General features: G+C 42.0%; 1 protein-coding gene across 1 annotated transcript in view; it reads right to left on the reverse strand.

The window, feature by feature from the left end:
- Positions 1 to 12,438, reverse strand: part of XYLB (xylulokinase) — an 894,017-nt gene that overhangs the window by 703,706 nt on the left and 177,873 nt on the right. The window lies entirely within an intron of this gene.

Here is a 12,438-nt window from a genome sequence, read left to right on the forward strand (position 1 = left end):
GTGGTGGACCAATTAAGCCACTGGTCCCTTGAACAGCGATAGTCATTCAGATTAGGTTATCAGCTTGAGGAAGAGGGCCTTCAGAGCTGTCTCTAATGTGAGGTGGGAAGGGCACACTCACAGCACAGCGAAAAGTTCATTCCAAAATAAGAGTCTGTAGAGGAAGAACCTGGGAGAAGCACATGGGGTTATGGGAGTGTTTACAGGGGAGGGTTGAGAGAAGGAAAGTTTGTAGGGATTAATCGGGCAGTAGGAAAAAAGACGTTGGCTAGCCATGAACAGCTTTACAGATTAAGGTCAGGAGTTTCTAATTTGTATTTGTTGAAGGGAAACAATAGCCTTACTAATAGAAGTGCACGGTGCGTGTTATAAATGAAAGTGGCGCATATGGACAGTGGTGGAAGGTTTGAGTTACTTAAAGAATAATGTGTCTTTGGAGATTGGGATTCAGACACAGACATTAAAATATAAAGACATTTAAGCACACACTAGGAAACAATGTACAACTATGTTTAATATCTCCGGTGTTGATGGAGGGTGAGTGGGTTATCATGGGCTGAGTTTTTTTGTGGAGTAGGTAGGACATGAGGTCACATTTCAGTTCAAGAGGGAGAAGGAGGTTCTAAGATGGTAGGGGGGGCAATCCCGAGAAAAGGACCGAGTATCTCTAACAGTCTAAACCTAGAGGGGGCACAATGGACTCCAGAATGTGCCTTGAGATGAAGATTGGCAGTACAAAGTCATAGAGAGGAGTATGATGAGAAACCAGTTGGAGAGGTTCAGAACATGAGCATTTTGCACTATATCTAGTTTATAAATGGTAACAGGCATGCCTGGTGTTAAAGAAGTGAGGTTGGTAATTGTCTGGGCAGACCAAATAGTGTTTGGGGGGCAAACATGACATTCCTGTTGTAAAGGGAGAGTCCATTAAAGAAAGTATAAGCCAGTCAGTTCCTTAACTACTATTGTGTGCTCGTTATTATTGGTATAATCAAGGACTTGGCTGTTTGGAAAGAGAGGTGCTGGGAAATATTTCTCATGCAGTAGCTATCAGTAGTGTTGGTGGATGTGATGAAGCATTCCAGAAACATAGTAGAGTTGAACTGTCCTCTTAGGTGGAATAAATGATCTTTTGTTGGCAGAGAACCAACAGGACTATTTGTGATTTTGAGATATGGGTGTGTACTGAGGAGGTTAATAAGACTACACATGCCGAAGACTATGTTGTTATTGTATGAGAAATTAAGTAACACAGATGCACTACTGTGAGTCAATTTTGGTTTTAATCCTGTTTTTTCCAATTTTCCTTTGCCATTAGATACATATTTTTTCCACATAGCAAGATTGTTTTCACATAACAGAATGCACACAGGCAGCCAAGCTATGCTAAGTGGCATTCATTCAGTCAGTCAAGTATGCTTTGTTCGAGGTAAAAAAGCTCATAAAAGCAGAACACATATAAAACCATACATTCATAGCAATAATATTAAAAACCTATTTACAATCACAGAAATGTTAAAAAATAAAGCTTCAAGGCTTCCATTAAAATTCACTATAAAACCACAAAATTCATACAGATACAACACCAATGTATAGGCAGATTCTCAATAGCTAATTGGAAGGGCAGAAAAAGGACTGCATTTCTCTAAACATCCTATTGTTGTGCCAGGAAAGTTCTTCTAATTGCCCATACCCAGCCTAAATATTTCGCAACAGCCACAGCAATGGTGGAGAAAGAGTTAGTACGTATTATTCTAAGGGCCACAACACTGTCCCTTGTGCCAAGCTGTTTGCACATGGCCCTCAACCAGACACGTCGGGGTAGACAGTAGGCCGCACATACAAACAGTAGATGGGCAATGGTCTCTGTGCAGACTTTACAAGATGGACAAATATAAGAGTTACCTTCGGCCCATCTTACAGTTAACGATCTAATAGGAATAGACCCCACCCTGAGCGGAAGTATAACTTCCTTTCCTGGGGCTTAGTTATAATGTCCCAGTAAGACTCGAGGGAAGGGCAAGATTTCACTTCGAGATACTGACCCTCCAAAGTAGAGGCGTCAGCATCATTCCAGTTCCTATGGTTTACTGTTTCCCAGTACTTTTTTTTATAACTTACTTAGCCGGGAACTAGACCTCCTCTGGTTTCTCCCAAAGCTCATTCAAACCCAAAGTCCCCAAAGATCTACGCAAATCCCGTATTTGTCTTTAAGAAATCTATGTGGCTATAATTTGCCATCAGATACATTCAAAGAAGTAACTTAAACACACTACAATGAGTCTTACCTCAAGGGTATGAAGGAAAAACCACACCCCATCTGGCAACAGCTCAGGGCGAAGGAGGCACCGCTCTGGAGAAGAGACAAAACCACCAATCCTAACTTAGCATGGTGTATCGACTCCTCTTCACGTTAAAAAACACAGCCATAGTGCCCAATTGTGAAGTAAAACCCTCATCACTCACAGGAACTCACTCTCTCCCTTTTCATAACACATCAACCACCCTGAAATATTGTGGTCATATGTCGTGTTAGAGAATGTGACAGTATCGGTATGTATCTGTTAATACTAGGCCCCAATATGTCTGATTCAGTTGGGTTAAGGTAATCATAACTTGGATGTACATTATCTGCCCAAAGAAGATATATACCATGCAAATTAACTCCAAAACTGCAAGATATTATGCAGCCCATTGCCAATAAGCACCAAAACAGCAGAGCAACAGTTAGCCCCGTGAAATAGAAAGGGACAAAACATCCTAATGTGCAAACATGCGCATGCACTCACCTAACCGTCGGTACCTCAGGCGGTCATCTAAGCCGTCGGGGAGGTACCGATCGGTGGTTTCAGCTGTGTTTATAAAGAGTCCCAGTCTGCATTCATGTCTCTTCCCACTTCCTCGTTGTTTCGCAAGCTATGCGAGATCACGAGCGTAGTCTCGCGAGAGCACGCAAAGAATTACTGGCAATCCCCAAAGCTCATGGGAAATGTAGTTAGTTTGTGCGCCCTTCTACTCAGGGAACAAAAATAGGTGTCCAGGTTCAGGTGTTCAGTGTTCAGGTTAAAAAGCGACAAAGTGGGATTGAATGATGCCATTCCCTGGTCAAGTCTGTAAAATGTATGTTCAACTAGTCCTTTTCAGTCGGGTAGAACCAAGGACGGCTCTGCAGTATTTGGCCTCTTGAATATGGTAATTCTAGTATTCCAATTTTACTTGTTGGTACATTGTTGCAATATAGATGCTCCATATGCCATTATGTAGGGCGTCTTTTTCTTTATACATTGGGTTTTTGCACACACCCTCTTGGTGTTTTGCTTTATATTCGATGTATGCATTTTACTTAACAAACTACATTTCCCAGCACTCAAGGTATTTTTAGTAGTTTCCCGCGTGATCTCATGAGATCTCGTTTGATACATGGCAAGCCTTGTCTTCTCTGGGGCGATATATATTCCCTCCGGTAGGCTTTTGTAATTCCAACTATAGCCAAAGTCTTATTTCTTCAGGTGGCTCCCATAAATGTGTAAGAACTTTATTTACACGAAGCGTGCACAAACTAACTACATTTCCCATGAGCTTTGGGGATTGCCAGTAGTTCTTTGCGCGCTCTCGTGAGACTACGCTCGTGATCTCGCTTAGCTTGTGAAACAACGAGGAAGTGGGAAGAGACATGAATGCAGACTGGGACTCTTTATAAACACCGCTGAAACCACCGATCGGTACCTCCCAGATGGCTTGGATGACCGCCTGAGGTACCAACGGTTAGGTGAGTGCATGCGCGTGTTTGCACATTAGGATGTTTTGTCCCTTTCTATTTCACGGGGCTAACTGTTGCTCTGCTGTTTTTGTGCTTATTGGCAATGAGCTGCATAATATCTTGCAGTTTTGGAGTTAATTTGCATGGTATATATCTTCTTTGGGCAGATAATATACATCCAAGTTATGATTACCTTAACCCAACTGAGTCAGACATATTGGGGTTTAGTATTAACAGATACATACCAATACTGTCACATTCTCTAACATGACATATGACCACAATATTTCACGGTGGTTGATGTGTTATGTAAAGGGAGAGAGTGAGTTCCTGTAAGTTATGAGGGTTTTACTTCACAATTGGGCACTATGGCTGTGTTTTTTAACGTGAAGAGGAGTCGATACACTATACTAAGTTAGGATTGGTGGTTTTGTCTCTTCTCCAGAGCGGTGCCTCCTTCGCCCTGAGCTGTTGCCAGGTGGGGTGAGGCTTTTTCTCCATACCCTTCAGGTAAGACTCATTGAAGTGTGTTTAAGTTACTTCTTTGAATGCATCTGATGGCAAATTATAGCCACATAGATTTCTTAAAGACAAATTACAACTGTGTTCCAAGACTGTTCTATGTACCTCTTATATCTCTCATAGATTTTTCCAAGAGGCAAGAGGAATGTTGATTGTTAGAAGCTATACTGGCAGCGTATCCTTTTTTGTTTATCACTTCATCACATTACTGTGTTGAATGGCAGTAGCATTCTATACTCAAGAGGTCCTGACGAAAGCACTAGGTTAATTTCTACCTGCTCGTGCTGAAACATGGTGACCAATTCTTGTGAATGGACGGTTATCTGTTAAATCCGCCCTTTCTTTTGCACGGTTTTTAATGTTTGTTCGGATCAGACAAGAGTAAAATTATAGTCTATTTCCGCTTCAATTTTAGATTCACACCACATCTTTCTTGCACTGCACTTTCTTCCCATACACTCTTTTCATCATATTTGCTCGCATCTATTTATTTTATTTATTTGCGTGTTTATACCGCGCTAGGATCACCTCCCGAAGGAGTATCTCCGCGCCTTTGGCAGCCAAAAAAAGCAACTAGCAGACCCTAACCATAAGCATAGATCAATTTTGAAAAAGGAATGTCTTTAATTGCTTCCTAAAAGGAAGGTGGTCCTTGCACTGTCTCAGAAACAGTGGGAGGCTGTTCCACAAGGTTGGACCAGCAACCGTAAGAGATCTTCCCACTTGTCTTACTTTTCTAAATTTTGGAATCTGTAACAATGCCTGCTCACTAGATCTCAAAGAGCGTGTCGGTGTGTACCAGGAGAATTTATTAATCAAATATGCTGGACCATTTCCCTGTAGACACTTATGCATTGTGCAGCAGATCTTAAACTTCACCCTCTGTTTGATGGATAACCAATGTAACTTCTCCAGAAGGGGTTTAGAGGGGGTGCGAGAGGGCTGGTTCAGGACCAGACGGGCAGCAGTATTCTGGGCCACCTGGAGTCTAGAGATTACCGCTTCATTTGTTGACAACAGCAGCCCGTTGCAGTAGTCCAAGCGACTCAATACTAGGGCCTGCACCAAAGTTCTCCTAGTAGAGTCTGGTAGTAAAGGAAAAACCTTTCGTAGCATCCCGATGATATGGAAGCAAGAGCCCGCCACTTGATTGCTATGATGTTTTAATGAAAGCTCCTGGTCAAGTCGGACGCCAAGGTTTTTCACTACCTGCTTGGGCTCTGGAGCCGGGCCAAGATCTTGAGGCCACCAGTCTGGGGTCCACAGAAGTTTGGCCTCACCGAACAGCATCACCTCCGTTTTTGCAACATTACACTGCAGGAGGTTAGATGCCATCCAGTGTGCCACCGCCTTCATCCCCTGGGCAAAGGAGTTCCTGACCTCCCCCGTAAGGGTTTCAAAAGGAAAGAGGAGTTGGGTGTCATCTGCATATGACACAGGAATAAATCCATACGATCTCATGATGTTAGCTAGGGGGGCCACATAGATATTAAAAAGAGTAGGGCTCAGACAAGAGCCCTGTGGCACCCCCTTAGAGATCTCCAACTCCTCTGACCGATAATCCCCCAGGGTGACCCTTTGGGTACGACCTGTCAGGAAACTCCTCAGCCATGACAACGCCTTACCTTCCAGGCCGATGTTAACTAGCCTAGTTGTCATGATGTCGTATGACACAGTGTCAAACGCCGCAGACAGATCCAGCAGAACCAGGATAACAGAATAACCTTTATCCTGGAACATGCGTAGATCATCTGCGACTGACAGCAAGGTGGTCTCAGTGCTGTGTCTTGGTCTAAAGCCCGACTGGGATGGATCCAGACCGCCTACTAGCTCAATGTAACTGGATAAATGGCGATTTACATATTTCTCTATAATTTTCCCCAGAAAGGGGAGAAGAGAAATGGGCCTTAAATTCGCCAATTCCGTCCAGGGAATGGCAGTATTTTTCCTCAGTGGCCTTACTAACGCCCTCTTCCAGTCCATAGGGACCTGCCCTGTACAGAGGGAAAGATTAATCAAGTTCTGGATTTCTGGTCCAAGAACTTCTACCAGCTTAGGCAAGATACGGGCAGGGATGCTATCATAAGGACTTCCACTCTTGATCTGTGCAACCAGTGAGATTACCTCCTCCAAAGAAATAGGAGGAAAACTAGAGAGACATTGAGTAGGTGGTCCTGATTGTACACTCGACTGGGATCTGTTGTTATTACTCATTCCCTCAGCCGTCTTTGAGGCCATTATCTTCTCATAGATAGCCTCTATCTACTTCATAAAGAAGGTAGAGAACTCATTGCACAGCTCTTGGGTGGCTCCCTCAACAGTCTAACAGGCTGCTGGTCTGGTAAAGGTTTGTAAGATGTTATACAAAACTCTAGAATCTTTCCCTGCCTCTATAAGTTGTGCTGCAATATGATTTTTCCGAGCAGTCCTGATGGCTTTATGGTACAACTTAAGAGAGGATTTATAGAGTGTTTTATCCTCCAGCCTTCTAGACTGTCTCCATAATTTTTCCAGTTTTCTAGTATTTTGTTTCAAAGATCTTAGGTCTTCAGAGAACCAGATTTCTTGCTTTTTAGCTGGGCGGGGTTTATAGATTTTCTGGGGGATAGTAGAATTTATTGCATCCCTAACTGCCTCCTCAAACCTGTACAACTCTGTTGTTATATCTCCTGTAGTGAGTCCATACAGGGGAGCTTTGTACTGATCTCTAAAGGCTTCCACCGTTAGTCTATGCCAGGGTCTCCTTTTAGTGGCCAGAATACTCCGCTTTTGAGGCTTATTATTGGTGGCAGTATGGAACTTTAAGATAAAATGATCTGTCCATTCTACTTGTTCAGGAGGCATACATTTAATTAAAGGTGAGTTGGACATTACCAAATCCAAAGTATGGCCTGCCTCATGAGTGGGGCCGTCATTGATCTGTTTCAGTCCTAGGGAGTCTAGGTCCATAAGGAGAGTTCTTGCCTCCTTACAGTTCTCTAGCTCACTATGGACATTAAAATCCCCTACCAAGAGGAAATCCTGATTATTTTGTACAAATGGTGCTAAAGCCTCTATTAGCACGACTGGGAAGGTCCCAATCGGACCTGGTGGTCTATACAACAATGCACCCTTCCTTTGATCTCTGGGATTAGGACTGAGTTTAAAAATGAGTAATTCCATTTGAGGATTACTAATTTCCTCCAGGATAGTTAAGTTCAATTCCTCTTTGTAAACAATTGCAACCACCCCTTCAGTTTCCTTTAAGCGGTCAACCCTGGCAATCTTGTATCCTAATGGGACACTAAGTGTGATCGCTGGAACCAAATGGGGCTTAAGCCAGGTTTCTGTTAAAAAACAGAGGTTTGGCTCCTCAGTCAATATAAGATCCCATAATCTCTATTGATTATTACTTTGAAAAACATCCTTGAGCTCCTCCATCACTAAGGTTGAGTGCTAGCCCTAAAAAGGAGACCCAGATGATGAAGCATGTCACCGGGACCGGTGAGTGATGGGAATCCGTACAAATTTTGCGTATTTTTGTAGATCAGTCTAGGCAGCCGTATAGTTGTTCTTTGTTTATATGAGTGTTGACTGCAGGATATTTCTTGTATTTTCAGATTAGCTAGTATTGGGGCTGTGGCTGTATATCCTGCTGAGTCGGTAAACTCTGGCCTCTGACCCCACTCCAATTTTGATGTGTTTTGGATTAATTCTTAGCCATTCCCAATTGTGGCATATATTTCACAACAACAGCAGTTTTCAATAGGGACACCTTTTCAAATTGAAATTATTCAGGTAAAAGTTTTTTCCGCTCTTGTACGATTTTGTGGTTCACTGGTTTGATTGCAGCATCTCCATCAAATAATATGTTTGTTGGAAGAAGATCATGCAACAGAATGCCCTTGATAAATTCACCCCTTTCTTTGCTACATCCACTTCTACGAGTTTTTCTGTAACCTGTTTTGTAGTGGCTGGTTGGACAATTCTCTTTTTGTGTCAATTAAAGCGTTGTAGTTTAGCTTTAATGAGTACGTCAAACAGCTTTTTCTCTTTCAATAAAAATCTCTCCTGCTTCAGTTCTGTGAATAGTTTCAGTCCATGTTCAAGGACATCTAGTAGATATGTCTTTATATTGTTATTCAAATATTGTTTGGTAACGATGTTGTGTAGTCACACAGGCTGAGTCATTTCTATGGGGTTTTCCTTGCTGCCACTAGAAATGAAGGAGGCTGTCCCTTCTCTTTGCCACAAGTTCATGGTGAGGAACAGTTTTATGATGGTCCATTCATTTTGAATTTGTCATCACTCTGAAAATATTGCTAATAGAAAGGACTTCATGGAAGAGAGACATAGCAAAGCTGAGGAAGGCGGCAACCCCACCCTCACTTTCGGCATGGTAGAATGGGTTGGATTTTAGCATGGGGTTGGAGATCGTGATATTTAAGGCTAGGGGCTGCCCGCAAAAACACCTCAAAATTTGGAAATTATGGGCAGACTACCAGGGCCTGGAACTAGACCCAATACTCCCAGTGGATGCATCTATATCTGCCCTGCTTCCTGGTCACTAGAGTAGGGGACTGGAAATGTAATAGAGGGACGGTGTTGCTGAAGATGGGATTTGTGGCGATAACCGAAGTGTAGCTGTGTGCGGGTGCAATACGGGGGTTATGATGTTTGTTCTATTGTATTTTTGATACTGTTGGTAAAATCCTCTGTTCCAATTTCATATCTGGAGCCACAGAATTAAACCTTCCCTCTCTGTCTTTCACCACAAAATATCTTTGAATTAATTTTCTATAGAGGTATGGTTTTTCCACCTTTAGTTTCTTCACTCTTTCCAAATATCAGAACCCGTATCTCAGGTAATTTATTCACAATCAAATTTCCAAAACACAGTAATCAGTGACCCCACAGTCTTCACGTGCAGCTCCCAATCAGTTTCCCAATCAAAGCTATCATGTGTAAAACATTTCTCCAGTAGTTGCAAAGTTCTGAGTTTTCTTCACATTTTTTGACAAACTCTACAAAAAATTTGGTGTTCTGATTTTGAACCGAGTGTATAGAACATTGCCAGGCTTTGCATTATTCCTTTTGAATGAAGTGCACCATGGGCCTCGTTCATTTCTGAGATAAGATGTGCAAATCCTAATTTGTCATTCTTGTACCAGAAAGCATTTCAACACAATGATTTTTATAACCTCAGATATGATGAGCATAACTTGACACAAATGAACTTAAGGAATTCCACTCAATTCTGACTGGAAAGTTTTGCTTCCAAAGATTTCAGCCTCAATAAATGCATCGTCTATGCCACATCCACTGAGATAACTTCCTGCACACCACAACGCAACTTTTGTCATGTGGAAAAGACCCATAATTGGATAAATATCCCCAAACTCTACTAGATTGCTCATAAAAATGCCAGCTACAATAGAAAAACCCCTTAATCGCGGAAACCTGTCCGGATAGGCTGGTCTTCAAGCTGAGCATGCACATTTTGGAAATGTTTTAGTGCTGTATATTCTTTTGTGCAGTTTGCGACCGAAGATGGTGTTACTGGTAAAAACACAACCTTCTTCAGTGAGATAGTATTGTGGGAGGTCAGAGCATGAACTCCAGCCCACAGAGGAACGGGCTTTTCTTCATCCTTCATTCCACACCGAATAAGGGATATGATCAATTCAGTTAAATCAGCTTTGTGGACTGCAGCGTCAGGTAGAAGAAGATCCATGTCATCAGCTACTTTGAAACTTTCTGGTAGACTGAGACGTGCTGATGTCTTATAGTGATTTTGCATATGTTGGCAAGGTTGTTGGGTTATAGTTGCAGCTATGTTTCTTTATGCCTACAACTGACACCAGCTACTTGATTGCTACCGTCTAGAAAAAGCTCCATAGCAGTATCATGTGTGCTGGATGTTTCAGACAAAGACGAGCCGTCTTCAAAATCAAAATTATCAAAAGCAGCAATTGCAAATCCTTTCCTGGTAAAGTGACATGGAAGAGGTGTGCTTTCGAATTCAGAAGATTTTATAGCATGAGCTGCTAACAAATTCCTGCTCCATACTATGTCATCATAACTTGTTGATACACCAATCACATTCATTGAAGTGATTAGCTCTCTACTTTTGCACTTTTCATAGCTTAAGTAGGCAGTCATCAGATGTAGAGGAGTTTTCTTTTTGCCATGATGTAATTCATAAAACATGATTTGGCAAAGACAGCATAAACCTGTCGGTTCATGGGATTGTCTTTCACTTCGTTGCCTACATATTCAAAGCCATCATCAAAGTTGCCGGCTTCTGTTTTAAACTCAAGAACTTTAGTTTGTAACAATTTAGCTTTGCTGATATTAAACAATGGTGTAAAGAATGTTAAGACAACATCAGGCATTCTTGTTGACTTCCATGATTTGCGGAACTCTGGAGCATCACAAAATGTGTCATTAGGTCCAAAATCTAAATCTTTCAGCACATTTCTTAAATGGCTCCTGTTGATGTTACTGCATCCTGTGATCTTATTTTGGCAGCAAGATCTTCAGGAGACAAACAGCTAAAAATACTATAAGTGGCTCTTTCTTTTTGTTAAACTGACAAAAACTGATTCTATCATTGTACATTCTCACCAGAAAAATCTTAATTTCATTATTATGGATTAGTACAGTTTTATCAATGTTGACCATTATTTCTCTGATCTCACAGAGTGTGAACCTGTAGCCAGCACTCAAGAGTGGCTTTAAAACTTTAATAGCTTTTTCAAAGAGTGCAACTTAACTGAAGGCTGGCGGTAACGTTGCTGCTGGGAGCTCATTATACATTCTTTTTTTCAAATGTATGCACCTTCAGGTGGGCATACAAATCGGCTGCAAATACATTCACCTCCATGCTTAGATCAGCTACTAAGCTGCAAACTTCATCTTGGAAAAACTAGCAGCAGATAAAAACATGTTTGCCCTTTGAGACTCACATATTCTGTACTTTGTTCTTTCACCAATTCCTTTGGCCCTTGTTCTAGCTAAACCACAGATAACACATTGGAGATCCAATGCTTATTGATCAGTTGCTGGAGGTGGACGAGGGGTAGCCTTCAATCTTCTAAGTGGATGTGCATTGGGTTTGGTTGGCCTCGCTTTCTCGGACGACTCGGATTCTTGTTGTGATCCACTGGTTTCTGCAATTTTTTGTAGCACTTGTTACAATGATAACATGTTTGATCCTCTTCACCCATCAGTTTCAATCTTTTGTGAATTTCGTCTTGCCATATTTATGAAGTCTCTCAAACTCTCTTCGGTCCAGCTGGAGTTAATGTTAGCTTTTCTTTAGGATTAGTTTGGCATATGACACATTTTTCTTTGTTGAAGGAGTCCTCAGATTTTGTAGTTAGCAACACTCTGTCAAGACGTACACATTCTCTGCTACAACCTGCTTTGCTCATGTTTATGAATTTGATTCAACAGAAAACCTAAAACAATATTAAAATAAATTACCAATATGATGGCTAAAACACATCATTATAGAGCTGCCATTTTCAGAAATGGCAGAAGGGTTGCTCTGAGGAGGTATTTTCTGTCTTTATTGATCGAGTTGACCCCCAAAAACTATGGTTGGACACCAAAATGAAGTATATAGTTCTCATGGTTCCTGAAATATTAAATCATCACTGCAACACATCTGCCATTTTTATAAATGTCCACCAGAAAAATTCAAATGTCATACAGATGATGGACGGAATGCAGAGCAAATCAAACATTCACCCCCCCTTCAAAAGATCTGGGTTAAATCCATTGTTCATTTGCTCACCGTGCCACCCCAGTTTAGACCCAGCCATATGCAAATCAGTCCTGGCCCTGTGCCTCATGGGAACAGTCCAGCCCAAACTGGCAAGCCAGGTCCTTCCTGGACCAGAAGTAAGCATCCTGGGACCAGTTTCGGGACATCACCCCTCACCAGTCAGGCTATCTTGAATCCAATGGCAGTGAGCCTGGGACCCTCGTCTGGGCATACCCGGTGCACTTAGGGTGAGGAAGCAAAAGACACACAGATGATGGATGGAATGCAGAGCAAATCAAACATTCACCCCAGTCAAGAGATCTGGGTTAAATCCATTGTTCTTTTGCTAACCAGGCCACCCCAGTTTAGACCCAGCCATAAGCAAATCAGTCTTGGACCTGTGCCT

Source organism: Lissotriton vulgaris, chromosome 10 (genome assembly GCF_964263255.1).
Source record: "Lissotriton vulgaris chromosome 10, aLisVul1.2, whole genome shotgun sequence".
In the NCBI taxonomy this organism is placed as follows: Eukaryota; Metazoa; Chordata; class Amphibia; order Caudata; family Salamandridae; genus Lissotriton; species Lissotriton vulgaris.